Below are 15,596 nucleotides of genomic sequence, written 5' to 3'. Positions count from 1 at the left end.
AAGACAGTGCTGTTGATGAAATAGAATTGAACCTTACAATTCTATCATCAACCAAAAGGTGGCTTGACATGATCTAAAGAAGGACCACTGAGCATCTGACACTTCCCCTAAGTATTCTGTCAAACTGATGCCTTTTATTGTGCTCATAACCACCTTCTACAAAAATTTCTTTGTGCTTCCACTTGGAAAAGGAACGCTATTGTTTTCTTTCTTCCTCCCCATTCAGCACTTTTCTTCTCTAAACAACAAACTTATAGATAAAGCTAAAAATAAAAGAAAGCTGAAAATTAGAAAGATATTCTATTGTATCACTGTCTTCAACACGTCTTTGAAACCACTTCTAAAATACCTTTTATTACGTTAATACATTTTGTATTGATGCCATTCAATACAGATACATAGATGACAACAGCATTTATGAGCTGTTGAGCTGTTTTTTTTCTTTTTTTCCTACCAGTTTTCAAGCTTACATCATAATTACATAAGACACCTAGAGGCACAGCCATATATTATGGATATCATCTCCTCCAGAGTGAACAGGAACCCTCTGTTTCGCCTTACAAATTCCACCTATCACAGTTTTGCGGACACCCATAACAACAGACATCCTGCCCACATCTACCACCTTAATTAGAAGTGCCATTTTTCTGGACTCAGACACTACACAGTGAAATTCTAATGAGTCTAATGCATGTCTCAAGCCATCACCTTCACAACAGACCCAGAAATACATCATTATCATAACAGGTCAACTATATCCTTGTTCTCCATATGATTTAATTGTAACTGCAATGTTTTATGCAACATGCTGGAGGAATTATATTCACCAACTCAGCGTTAGCGGGGCCTCCTGTCAGCGTCATTAGCAGAGGAAATGTGAGGTGAATATGGACTTCATGTGGATAATGAGCATGCTGAAAAAAGTAACTCTGGCAAAGACCAGCATTGCTTCTGAAATGTGTCATTGAATAGGTCTTTTAGTATTTCTGGTAGCAATCTCACTGGTGATACAAAGCTGGGAAATGTTATCAATACTGAGGCAGATTGGTATAGCAGAGGAATAATTGGATGAACTCAGGGAATGCAATAATACAGATGGGATAGCATTTACTAGAACAACACGCCAGTTCTCAATATCTGGGGATTAATGGGTCGCTCTGAGCTTCAGACTCAAAGACCTAATCAATCATATAATCCATACTGTTCTCATTCCATGATAAAGGCAAGTGGCATGCTAAGAAGTTATTAGATCTGGCATTTCTGGTAGCAATGCAAAAACCTGAGTATCATTCTATGAGGTCTTACTGAGCTCTCATCTGGACTATTATATACAGTCATGGTCACTAAAAAAAGTGAATTAAAGCACAGGAATAGAGAGTTCACCACACAGGCAGAAATCAGAATAGCTCTTTAGATAAACCAAGAGCATAAAACATTCCTGCTAATTTCAGCCACTGTTCTTTCCTGATGTTTTCCCTACACATTTAAAGTATTGCTACTAACACAAGTACTTATGTATATAAATTATTCATACATAAAAGTCTGAAAATTGGAAAAGGTGCCTACATATTACTTCAGTGATATTACCGATATTACTAATAGACTTATGAACTGCTGGATTACCAGTCAGTACACATTTTGACCAAATTAAGTGAAAGCAAGACTGTATTTATCTTATGCTAGATAGAGCAAATTATATACTACTTACATCGAACACACACTGGAAAAGGGAGAATGTCTATATCAGAGTATCATTTTGCTTCATAGCGGGGAAGTTCTGATCTGGAACCAAAAACCTTGAACTTGTATTTACTGTGTGTTCAAAATTACGGTCCAGTGTTTTAGAGAATACAGCCCTACATTTGGAGTTCTATAAGCAAAAGCCTTCAAAACCTATACTCTCAAGCAGGTCTATTAATGCTGATGTTACAATGAAATTGCTTAATCAGGCAACCGGTAGCCGTGTAGTGAGAAACATGTCCAGTGCAGGTACTACAGTCCTTATGTTACAGCATGGAGAATGTGGAGTTACTCTACTCAAGTTATCTACAACTCCCTGTCATATTCAGTCTGTAACTCCAATGAACAGCCTAATTAAATACGTATACCTTGATCACCTTCTCAGTGTTCTCTCAGTCAGTTGATTTTGATCAAAGGCATACATTTACATTTCTTGGTACATAAAAAATTAATCATAGTGTGGACAGCAGACCTAATCATTAGCTTTCCAGTTGCATGGGAAGAGAGATACAGGCATGTGTGCTACTTAAAATTCACAAACAAGGTTTACATAAACTTTCCAATTTAAGGATTGATGACAAAGCAACTCACATCAAGGCATTTTGTACTCTGACTAAAATTCCAGCTCCCAGAATAATTTCAGTCTCTCCAAAAAAAAAAAAAAAAAAGACGGAATGCTGTTAGCACAGAAATGACTTTTAAAAGACCTTCTCTGAAGCTTGACATAAGGCTACCACTGAACGCAGCAGTCAAAATAGACAGTCATTTCCATAGCCTCATGCATATACATACCAAAACCATTAAAACAGATACAAATGCCATACCAAATCAATTATTCCTACCTAGACTACTATATACAACCTACACAATAATACTTAGAGAGTTTACATTTCAAAAAATGACATCTTTACCCTACATGTTGGTTACTTAGCATTTCTAAAATAATACTTCTTTAGATATGACTAATATGAGTAACTAAAGTTCACTCAGTGATTTCCATCATTAAAAAAAAAAAAATCTCATGTTTAAAAGTGTGAAATTTTCCTGGATATTTACTTTATTTACTTCACGTACTCCCACATGTGACTAGAGAATTGTTCAAGAAGCACAGTCAGACTATTAAATTCCTCTCCTTTTTTGACACATTAACCCTCAGGTGACCAAGACTATTATTTTACTGAAAGTGCTAGAATAAGACAAGGAGTCTTACATATTCACAAAGACACAAATCCTCATTCCACTATGAAGACCTAAATAATTCACAAATGTATTTATCTAATAAAGTATTTTTTCCTAAATGAAGAAACTAATTTGCAATAACAGTTGAGATTAAATTTTCATAACTATAAACATGGCTGTAAACAAGGAAAAAAATGACTAGTTACTAATCAGACAATTTAAACAAACAAGAAAGAAGTAATTTCAAACAGAAATGGATGGTGCTCTTTAAATATTTTATATTCTGGTAAGGTTTCTAAGTACAGAATACCTAGCAAAACACTATAGAAATTAACAAAAGACACTTGGTTGTTCGATAACATGACAAACATCTCTGATTTTACATAGATGAAACAGCCTCGTGATCTTTTTATGACAATCCTTCCCTCCTGCTGATTCACAGCTTATAAGTACTTGGCAAAGGGCAGATTTCAAATTTCCTCCCAGGATGCTATGCCAGCTCCTTCTGTCCCAGTAAACACCCTTTGCATTTCATTACCAAACCAAGTATGTGTGTGTTTACGTGATGAAAAAGGAAAGAAAAAGGAACCAGGGAAAAAAAGGAAGAAAAGAGACAAGAAAGCAGAAGGTACAGAACACAAAATCCTGGCACTGGTCTGTGCCTTCAGGCAGAGCCCCGAGTTAGGAGTAACACTGAGATGCTTTTTGCAGATGACATAACCCTGTGTAAGACTATGTCCTCTGCATTGTCCCATTGCTCCGGCGACGTGCAGTTTGCCTTTGGCACATGCATTCCTGAGCACCATTGCCTATTGCTCCAGCACTGCTGGACTACATGCAACACAGAGGGGCTAAAGGGGTCCAGCCTCTTTGCTCTGCACTCATAGCATATGCTGGGCTGTGAGAAAAAAAGCTTTCCTATTCAACTCATGTAACACACAGTCTCATCCACTCTAGTGTGCGTATGTATGCATGCAAACCCCGATTTAAAAAAAGAAAAAGAAAAATGTAAAACATGACAATAACAACAAAAACAAACAAAAAAAACCACCAATCCCCCCAAAACAAGACAAAACCAAACCAAATCAAACCAAAACAACAAACAAACAAACAAAAGCCCTGAAAAAAACTGACTGCTTCTCAAGCTTGCCCGTCTGTGCCAAGCATGACAGGCCAGCTCCCTGTTTTAGGTAATGACCTGCTCCACACAGACCCTTTGCAGATGTGATGGATCCTCCAGCAGTACTCCAGTTTTCTATACCATTGGCTAAATAACAGGCAAGTTGTGCATAGATTGAAAAGCGTGTTCATTGTAGTAAAATATTTGTCTAGGTTTTATAAGATAATTCTAGTAGTTACGTGTAGTTAAGAGACAGAAAATGTTATTTATGCTTTCCAGTTGATTTTCCTGTTTTCACAGGGCAACTTTTTTTAAGCACATAAAAAAAAAAAAAAACATGTAAGCAACAGGCAAAAGAAACTATTTAGAGCAGGTGTGTGCTGCCCAGAGTTGCTCAGACAGATCTATAGGCAACAGAGCCCACATCAACCCTGAAAAAAGTAAGGACACTGTAATGTATGTTGTGTTGGTATGGTGCTACTTTTTGACTGCAGGTGTACCAGTACATGACATCCTGCAGCCAACACAGAGCAGCTGTGACTGGAAATTCCTACCATGTGTAGGTCAATCTCTTCTGTGCAGACCTTTGACGAAGTCTTTCAATAAAAGGTTTTGGCTGTGGTTTATTCTCTTAGCACTTCCACATGCCTACACTGGTAGCTTGAGTCAATCTTGTTCAAAGCCACCTAATTCTTCTCCTGTGGCTGCACAAGAAGGTGGAGACTGAACAAAGCAGCAGACTGACTAGGACCAAGGGATGCAACATGTATAGGGAGATTCAAGACTTCATATTCTTGAAGGTCAGACCCCGAGTTACCAGTATGGAACAAAGACTTGAGAACTATGTGCACCAGTCATTCCTAAACAAACCATGGGGAGCCACATGATGGTTTCTACACATGCATTGCTCTGGGTAATGAGATGTCTAAACGACTTACTAGTCGTGAAGTAGGTCTTCATCATGCCAAATGCTTTACAAAGCAAACCAAAAAGCATTCCCAGATGCAAACAGAGTCCCAGGATAACATTCTCATCCAAGGAAAGAATATTTTCATCAATGACCCTGATTTGAATGCTTCAATTCAAATGTGAAATGTCCTAAATATGTAACCAGTATTTCACTAGAGTTTTTTTTCACTTTTTTCTTTTTTTTTTCAGGTAAGGGTCCATTTTTATAAGCAGTCACACTGAAGTTTTTCTAAAATCTATAAAAGCTGTGTAACCTTCAGCCCCACCTGCTGGTACCTGATCTATTAACAAAGAGAAGGTATCCTTTGTGTCACAGGGGAGTCCTACTGAAAGTCTTATATACTAACTCAAACATAGGTTTGTAACACAGTTACAAGTGGTTCTGGATAAAGCTAAAAAAACCCAGCATGGGTATTTCAAGGACTGCATTTGCTTATTAAACTTTTGACTTAATCTTTAAATGCCTGAAATTATATTATTGTTGTCTATACCATTAAGTTCTCCCTTGACTTCTCTATCCTAGTCTATCATTTTGATGAATCTGCTGCCCTTAGGCTTTTCTTCTGGAATAGTCCTTTACTTAAATTGTACTAGATTATCTAAATACTCTTGTGGCAACACCGGTGAAAGGAAACACATCGTTCCCATTTTAGACAGCCACATCACTGCTAAACGTGGAAGACTGTCCAGTTAAACAAGTCGCTGTTGAAGTGCAGTCAAAAATCCAGCTTCCATCTAAAAAACAGCAAAGGGAATACTTGAATGACTGCATGTTCACAAACTTGAGAAGGAATGCTTACATTTACCTTCAGGATTAAATATACCAGGATTTTAGGTTTGCACTACTTGATGAAATATTTTAAATGCTTTGACAATCATGAAGACCTTAGTGAGAGACCATAACATTTCTGATACTAGCCACTACATTCAAGAAATACCTAATTCTCATTATGTATCTAACATATGTTCTCACATTTTCTTTTATTTCTGCCTTTTATGAAGAGCAACAACTTTATCTTTTTGTAAGAAAATACATACTATATATATTCATTTTCTTCTGAAGATAGCTATGGAAATCTGGAAATTCATTTGCTTCAAAAAATACTCAGTGGTTTTAATTGCGGAATTTTAAGCTGATTCACTATATACATCTAATTATTTTAAAACGAAAAATGCATGCATTTATAGTGCAGAAAATTACTATTTCTGTTTAATGGAAGTCTGTTATCAGCATGATTTACTTTCCTGCTCCTAAAAACTTCAGTAGTTAGGAAGTTAGTGAAAGAAATGTGAAATGGCTTAAAAATAACTGTAACATAGCTGAAATCAACGGAGTGTATTTAACATCGCCGGTTTTGAAGGACACACATTAGAAACCTGTTGATCTTGATGATCAGGAAATCCCTTCAATCCCTCCACAGATGCCTCGTCCGTGGCTCTAATCTTTCCTATTATTTCATCTCAAAGGTCATTCCAGTGACCACAGCACAAGCATCACCAGTAAAATGGGGTGACATTTCCTGATGTGGTCTTGGCTGCATGTCATCATCATTTAGTCTGTATCCTGATAGCGTTAATGAACTCAAAAATACAGATGACCTTGAAGAGACGTTGCTTCATCTTTCTCGGTGAGAACATAAAGTAGACACATAATTCACCTTAAATGTGATTAAAAACCAAGGTATTTTTAAGCAGAGTGTATTTACCACTAAAATAAGTTTATACGAATTAAAAAAAAAAAAAGCAAACCACAAAGCAAATTTTATTAATTTTATTACAAGCTACAGCTTCGCTCACATCTATTGCTAAAACAAAACACACCTTTGTTTTGCTAATTTCTGTGAATGACACAGACAAATGTATCCTGGCACTTGAGTTACAGCAAGTTGAGCTGTAACTCTATTAGAAGAGAGAGCGGCAAGAATGCAGAGAGTCAATAAAAAAATACAAGGAATGCAGCCCAGGCAGGAAACACCCCAGGCAAGCTGATACTATTAAATATCATATGTAGATGCTTGAACCATTACTCATACAGTAAGACTTCGTAGTATCACCACACTCAAGCGCATTTTGGTTTTATTATAGTATTGCTTGATGTTCTACAGCTATTCAACTTATCACTAGTCTTTTTTCTTAAGGTTACACAGGCTTATTTGAACACAGTATTTGTTTATATTTTTCTATTATCCATGAGTTAGGCAGATGCTCACAAACGGTAGTGTATAAATGGCTATGGGAAGCAAACAGTAGCAAAATGCTACTTTGCTGCAAGTACAACTCATTATTCGTGTAGCAACCAAAACTTTGCACAATTGATGCCCATAAGAGAACAGAAGAAAGGAGCATCAGATGCTTTAAGGCGCAGTTCTCTGTCAAAAACCTAGGGCCAAACTCTCAGCTGGTGGAAGACAGAGCTGCTCCAAAACTGCCTGAGAACCAGGCTCTGGCTTTCAACCAGAAGCAAGCAGGGCTCCTTCTGAAAACAGCAACTGCTGACGAAAGGCTATGGAGACAAAAGCATAAAAAACCTTAAGTTACTTTCACCTCTATGGCTCATTTCCTCTGAGACTCTGCTATCACTATTTCTACAATGATATTCTGACTTTTTTTTTTTTTTCAGTAAGACTAAACAAAAAATGTTAACCTATGCAAAAAGCCAGGTAGAAAATCATAAATATTTTAATCTTGTTTATTTTTAAGTATACTTAAGACCAGTTATTTTTATCTTTAAGAGGAGATAAAAATTAATTAATGTACAGCTCTTTAAGCACACTACGCTTTTCTCAGTTTGTGCAGACAAGGGACACGACTTTCTCAATGTTCCACTATTTTTAAGTGTTAATACATGCAGTTTTGTTAATACTATTCAAGTACAAGAGACCTAAAATATTTTTAAAGTGGGAGCTCAAGGAGAATGGATAGGTCCTCATCTTCTTTTGGTAGCACACAGATTCTGCAAAAAGAGCACAAATGAAAGCCAAGGTCCCACAACAAATTAACTCTCAAGTCTGGATTTACACCGGACAATTCTGACTTCTGCACTTAGAAAATTGATAGAGATCTATTTTCACAAAAAATGTTCTTATATAGTTTCAACTGACGGTATTTTCCATCTTTCATGTTCCAAAGGAAGTTTTGCAATATAATAGCTAAAAAAAGAAGAAACAAACAAACAGGTTTTACTTGTGTGGACCAATGACATCCATTTGGCCAAAGTTAGCAGGTCAGTGCCTCGAACTACCAAGATGTGCTGCTCATCACGACTTATTCCAGAGATGCACTTCTCCTTCTGCAGGATAAAATGGGCCTGACTAACGTTGGCTAACATAAAATCAAATTTTTCTATCTCTTTCTTTCATGAAACATGCTCCAGTACCCAATGAGTTCATTGAATCATTTCACATGGTCATCTAAAACATTTGTGTATATTGCCTAAGGTAAATAATTTTCTAAGTCAGTTCAATTAAATCATCCACCAGACTGCTCTTTGAAGGCTGATGGTACTGGTGTGACCTGCATGCAATAATTATCCAGCCTTTCTATTCTATGTAACCTATGATTTGCAATGGTAATGTTAAAAAATACCTTTTTCTTTCACCATTGCTTTCCAAATGACTTACACTTTGACCTTCACAAACTAAATCTGAAATGATCTCCTAGCTGACTTTATGACTTGTCCCAAGACTGTAGTCCCTAATTAACCAGTCTAGGTTGGAGTAATCACAGAACATACTAGATGTGGCATCTGGCTTTTCTTTCCTTGGAAAGCTGTGCAAATAAGAGGCTGTGGTAGCATGGAGGGTAGATGGGTCTCAGACCTCAGCCCAGTATAGTATAATGCTTGTACACACAGCTTGGGTCTAGCAGCTTGGAAGTTGTCCACATCCCTCACTTTAGAAAAGAGAGACTCTCCTGCACACCATATTCGTTGTAAGAAAAACGTGCATCAGACCTTAAGACTGGAATAAGTTTGGTCTGTTCCCCAAATCCTTATAACAGATTAATCGCCTCTTGTTCAAGCTTTCATTTCACTCTGTCAGCTCAAGCAGTGTGGCTACAATGCAGATTTTTCTTCTGAACACTGTCAAATAGAATCAGCTTTTCATCTTCAACTAGCTGATCTGAAGTCTTTGTTAGGGATAGGTTTCCCCCCTTTCACCACTTACTTCATGTATTTGCATCCCACGGGCAGGCAGAAGAGCTCTTCCTAATGTGTCCTGGAATTTCTGGACAGAGAGATTTGAATAAAGAACAAAGATTTGAGCCTTAATCTTCAACTTCTCTGAGGAGCACACTAGCAAGCAAACTACTCCCTCAAAGTCCTCAGTGACCTTGATTTCCTGCCAGCATACGAATGATCCTGAATTACAATAGCTGTTATGGTACCAAAATAATATGGCAATACTGACCACTATTACTTTGGTCGCCACTTGATTCTCAATGGGGTGAGAGTGAGGAGCTAAGCTGGCTGACGTTCTGCCAATTCTTTCCTTAATTATACCCCTCAGATACAGCTCTTCCTATCCACTGGCACAGCTAATCATCCCAAATTCTCATCTTCTTGAGTTTGTATTAATTTGTCATCTTTCACTAATGCTTTCAGAAACGGAACAGTGACTTTCCAGATGCCATTCTGGAGTACTACATAAGCCTTTCACTTTACCTAGATCATTACTGTCCTTTCACACCTCCATTTTCTCACCTTTTCCTATCATGTCCAATGTAGTTCACTGCTCTGTATTTTCAAAGCTCTTTGAAAGGATTTATCTTAACACATCATCTCTTAGGAACAAGAAGTCCAGCTGAACCTTCCATGTATTTGAAAATTTATCACCAAAGCAGCCTGTGTTTCATTCTCTCCCACATCACCCTTTAGCTCTGGAAAGACATTTTTGAGTTCAACAAAGCTGTCTTTCATCTTCTCTAAACCTGTCCTTAAAACTCTCCTTGCAACATCGTGTTGCTGACCTTTAGTTACACCAGGGGATCACAAGCTCTGTAGCCACTTTGACCATCACAGTCTCATCATTCATTAGGCTCCGTCTGTGTTCAATCAGCATTTTCTCTTACCCTGAGGCTGCAAAATTTGGGGATTATTATTTTTTTTTTCTGTATGGTTGGCTACACACAATGCCATGGTGCCAGCCGGTATGTCCCTAGACACTGTGAGAACAGAACTGGACAGATTTACTTAACCATGGTCTTCAAAGACATGCCATGAAAACTTTTGTCATGCCACTGGTTTGGCTGCAATTCAATACACTTTCTTACAAAAAGAGAGACATATTACTCACCCCAAATACCACTGTTAAAATTTTCAAAGCGATTTCATGCTCCAGATTAGAAAGTATAGGTGCAGTAACAGGATATTTGCACAACTGCCTATCAAGCTAATGGCTTGAAAATAAAACACAGTCACCTTATTCTTGCAGCCAAAGGCACTAAGCAGGAATAACAGAAATCAGTAACTGATCTGCTGCATCTGAGCATCCTGCACACACTATGCCACCAGTGCTGTATCAGCAGGACTGTTACTATTTCAGGACTCTAGTGAAAAGGTTAAACTAGAAACCATGCCCTTAATTTGGGGCTCTCACACTGTGGTGCATTTGCTGGGAGAGAACACTTGTGTAAGTATCAGAGAAAAATACAAGAATCTGAACATTATCTCTGAACATAATCCTCAGTTGATGAGTTTGGTAATAAGAAGTGAAATGTTTATGTCTCAGAATACGTTTTCCAGAATCCACAGCACTGCAAGATTGTGCCTTTTTTTGATTCTAAATTCTGTTGAGCACTCTCAATTTGTAATGAAGGCAAACAGTGACAATGAAAGCTTCACATCTTATTCGACTGACATGTCTTCATTTTTCAAGCAAAAGACACATTTCATATCAAACCAAGAGAAATATAGCTCATGATCAATGGTCAGTAATCAAGACCACTTAATTTCTGTATACTTTTATTTCTCTTCTTGTATAGATTGCCATATACTGATCAGCTATGCTTACATACCACTTTTATTAATAAACTAGTGCAGGGTACCTTCATTTTATTGGCTAATTTGCTTGAAACTAATTTCTTGAGGCAGAGCCCAGTGAACTGAAGCGTCTATAGTTTTCATGAAAAATATAATAGCACTTCCCATTACTTTTAAAGATCAGATGTTTTATTATACAAAATATCTAATTTCTTACCTCAGCCAAGAATAAGGAGGTTTTAAATTAGATAATTAATTATTTGAAAATGTCTGTTCTTACCCCAGAGTGTAACCAAAATGAATTGTCAATTGAGTTCATTTTAATTTCTTCCCTTAACTCTCATATCAGCAGAGTTGTTAAACTCCATGCATGATCACTGAATCCTACACCTATAAATCTCATCATCTTAGCAGGAGGTTTTCATCTGAGATTTCTTGTGTCAAAACGAGATTGCATTTTAAAACGCCGACTCATAACTTCATTCCAATATGCTTGAAAGCCGTGTTTTTTTTTGTCACAATCTGGAAATTAAGCATTTCTATTATTACTGTCTCAAGAAGGAAAATGTTCAAGAAGAATTTCCACATATTGCTACTCTTTTTATCCCTTTCTATTTAATAAACAAATATAAAAAAATCTTAATAATGGAAGTAAATCTTTGGGTTTTGGTTCTTATTGCCAACCCACACAACTGCAAGACTATAAAGTGAAAATAGCAAAAAGAATGAAAATTGCAGTCTGTTTAATGTTGCTTAGTCTCCTTTATTAATGATAAGCAACAATTACAAAGTAAACAAGCAAATAAAATTAAAAAAAAAACACCAGATGTACTTGGTAGGTCTTAGATTTTATTTTTGCTACCATCTAAATAAAATACAATCCTTCTCTTTATGTTGAAAAGAAAAGCAAACAAAACAACAAAAAACAACATCAACAACAAAATGTTCTTCTGCAGATGGTTAATTGAACAGCACTCTCAATCTCACACAGTTATTCAAAATGGAGTTTACAAGGGAGACAAGCCTTCACACTCCCTCCCTCCGCCCCTTGCAGTGAGGGTCATATTTACAGAGAAGACGACTCTCACTCTCCTGCCATGCATTGCTGTGAGGGGTCTGTCTCTATCTCCTCAGCCCCCTTCCCACAGGCAGTGGGGGCTGCTCTTGTCCCCATGAAGCTGCCCCTAGAGTGCAGACACAGCGTTGGTCCCACAGGTCCCCCTGTTTGCAGAACTGGAGCTGCAGTCCCCACCAACACCGTGGTGTCCCTGACCTTACCGCCATATATCCATGTCTCTCCTGAACTGGAGGTCCCAGATGAACCACAGTGGTTCACCACTTGTTAAGTTTTGTGCCTATATGCCCCGTTAACCACAGTTCTCCAATTCACATCATCCAGCCAGCTTATTACCTGTCTCTCTGTCCATGTATCCAAATCACCATGGCCCAGCTTGGATGTGAGAACAACAGTGTCAAGAACCTTGCTACAGCACAGGTACATTACACTCACCACTCTCCCCCCATCCACACACCAGTCATTTCTTCCCAGAAGGCCATCAGGTGTGATTTACCTTTGGTAAACCTATGGTGACAACTCCCAGTCACCCTTTCCTTCACATGCCCATGATTTTCCCAAGGACCAAGCAAGGCTGCCCAGACTAGAGTTTCCTCTTCAGTTAACCTTTCATCTTTTTGGAAGATGGACGTAACATTTACTTTTCTTTAGTCACAGGGAACCTCCCCAGATCTCCATGAACACCCAGAGGTTATAGACATCTCGCCCTCCAAGGCCACTGGCCAGCCCTCAGCACCCTCAGATGCAGTCCGTCTTGTCCCATTGGTCCACGGGTGATGTTGTCTCCATCCATCCCACCTTGATGCTCATCCACTGCTGTTTTTTCCTCTCCTTGACCCATGTCACCAAGCACAGAGGTCTGGCAGGGCTGGCTGGGGAGGACTATGGCAATGGCCATATTTAGTTCCTCTGCCTTCTTGCCTGCTGTCATACTAAATCACTCAACCCATTCAGCAACAACCACACATTTTCTTTGCCAGGCTTTCCCAGCAGTATCACTGGCCATAGTTTCTCTGCAGCATCCCAAATATAAGCACCAGAGAGAAGATGTCAGATCAGCAGATGGTTGCTTCTGTTCCCCAGAGGTGAGTTTTCATTAGTTATCACCCTCTTTTTTTTTATTTGTTTGGTCACTTGGTTAGTATCTGTAACTGCAGAACTGGAGAAGAGGCTGTGATGTGATGCCAGAAGTGACAAGCTTCCAGCTTCCCCATCATGGAAGTTTCTATCCACAACTCAGTGGGAGGTGGTCCTCTAGATTTCCCTCCTCCTTTGCAATGCAGGACTCGAGTTGCTGACTTTGTGTGGTCTTCGAAAGATGCTGTAAATCTCATGTTTGTCATGTCTGATGGCATGCAGCACACCTCAGCAGGAAAAAGCCCTCACTGTCACCACCCTGGGCTTCTCTGCAGACTGAGGATGGTACAGCAGCATTGTCCCTCAGTACCTTTCATCTGGGTCAATGTTTCTGATCTACCATGATAGCTGGTCAAGTCCATGCCAGAGGCAGTCTTGTTTGGAATGGAACCATGTTTTCCCAAGAGTAAATGGCCACCTACGCCACTTACATTTAAAATACAGTGGTGTTCACTTCACATACACATAGTGTTATTCAGTTTCCTTATTGCAAAAGCATGATTTCACCACTAGCATAAAAAAAAAAAAAAAAAAGTTGATGGGAGTTGTATAAAATTTCTGGCAAGCAAGCCAGGTTAAAGGCCTCAGATCAGATCATAATGGGACTTGCAGTCATCAAGGCACAAACACACCTAATGCGGAACTGGCAGTTCCTTGCACTGAAAATGCAATATAACAACCTAAATTTCAGATAGATTTTAGCCCATATTCTCTAACACAGCTCTTTCCTGAAAGTTCTGTAAAACCATAAAAGCTTAAACTATGTTTATAATAATAAAAAAAAAATGCATATCTGATTTGAAGATTTAATTAGTCATTTTGGACATGAAGTGACAGCTTGTAATATACATAATAGTTTTGGCAAAGCTGCAGACACTAATTTAGAGGAAGCTATGGTGTAATGTTATTCTGCTGTACTCACACGAGATCTCTTTGCGTTATTGAAACCAAGCAAAGTCACAAAAATCCGTATTCCTGAAGGAGTTAAATGTGAAAAGAAACTTACTTTAAACATAAAATTTGGATTAACATCTATCAGGGCCCTCAGTCTTTGAACCATTAACCAAAACATAAAATATCCAGGAGTTCAAGTCAGTTCAACATCCCAAATGGAAAAAAATAAAAGAAAAAGGGATAAAATAATAGTCCAGAGAAAAGAAGTAATGGGTTAAATGACAATATAATTCTTAAACATGAAAAGCACTTTCAAATAACACTGCTGATTTTCAGAAGTACTAGAAAGCTTTCAATTTATAAAATTGTTCCAGGAAAAGAGAAAAACTCCATGTAAACCCTTGCACAAAGGAAGAAAGCAGGATCTCATAAAAACTTCAGTTTTGAAGAAATAAAAACTGCAAGTAAATAGAAGACCACTCTTCTCCCATCTGTAATTAAAAACAAAAAAACTAAAGAAACAACAACAACAAACAAACAAACAAACCCCACAAGCTCTTCTTTACTCTTCCAGATAACAGGACAACAGTGCACATAGCCTAAAAATTCAAGGTAGTTGGTGGTAAGCAGACTAGGTCACTACATAGATACCAAGAATACATATAGTCATCTCCAACGTAGTGAAACACTCCCAGAAAATTTTTGGAAAGCCTGAGATGGTTGTACTGAGTGCAGAAGCCTGTTGTATCTACAAACTTCATCACCACTTCATTTTGGGGTGAATACTGCAGAACATAAATACTGTACAAAGATCCATCCTGTGCTAGTACTTATGTTAGAAAATGCCAAAAGCCACCACAAAAATTGCACAATAGTACAGTAATGCCTCATCATCCCCAGCTAATCCATTCCTCTTACAATTCATGCCACTGCCATTTATACCCAGACTACCCATGAGCTCCAATGGGATCATGTGGTGACACATCTATGTTGCTTCGGGAACACTGGCAATATAGCACCAACTCCATACAGATACAATTCTTCAATTCCACCAGAAAAATAGAGGATCTATTACACTTTGAAGAACATCAGGACTAAATATTCTTCCTTTCTATCTAGACAGCAATAGTACATGGCATAGGACTCCTTGATTGGTCACCAGTAGAGTGATGTCCATCTGTGGTCTTCAGGCTGCTTCGCTAAGCCTGAACTCTAGGCAAAGACTGTGTGGCTTAAGAGCAGAGCTGACAGAGTTACTCCACTGCTCAGGTAGGGTATGATCCAAAAGAAGTTAGTATTTTATTTCTAAACTACGTCAACTTAGAAGAACCTTCTATAAAGCCAATTTCAGCAGATATACACTACAGCTTGTAATCTACTAGAACAGTAATTTTATGTCTTTTATGATGTTCTGTTTCAAAGAACAGATGTAATATGTCTGAAATCTTCAGTAATTTTACTGTTGTATCTTAACAAGAAAATGGGGCAGAACAAACCTATAC

The 15,596-nt window shown here is 38.1% G+C and overlaps 1 protein-coding gene across 2 annotated transcripts in view; it reads right to left on the bottom strand.

The window, feature by feature from the left end:
- EDIL3 (EGF like repeats and discoidin domains 3) overlaps positions 1-15,596 on the bottom strand; it is a 252,572-nt gene that overhangs the window by 226,011 nt on the left and 10,965 nt on the right. The window lies entirely within an intron of this gene.

This window comes from Streptopelia decaocto (genome assembly GCF_964273445.1).
Source record: "Streptopelia decaocto genome assembly, chromosome: Z".
In the NCBI taxonomy this organism is placed as follows: Eukaryota; Metazoa; Chordata; class Aves; order Columbiformes; family Columbidae; genus Streptopelia; species Streptopelia decaocto.
The sequence above is the reverse complement of the archived record's forward strand: the minus strand, read 5'-3'. Positions and strand labels throughout refer to the sequence as shown.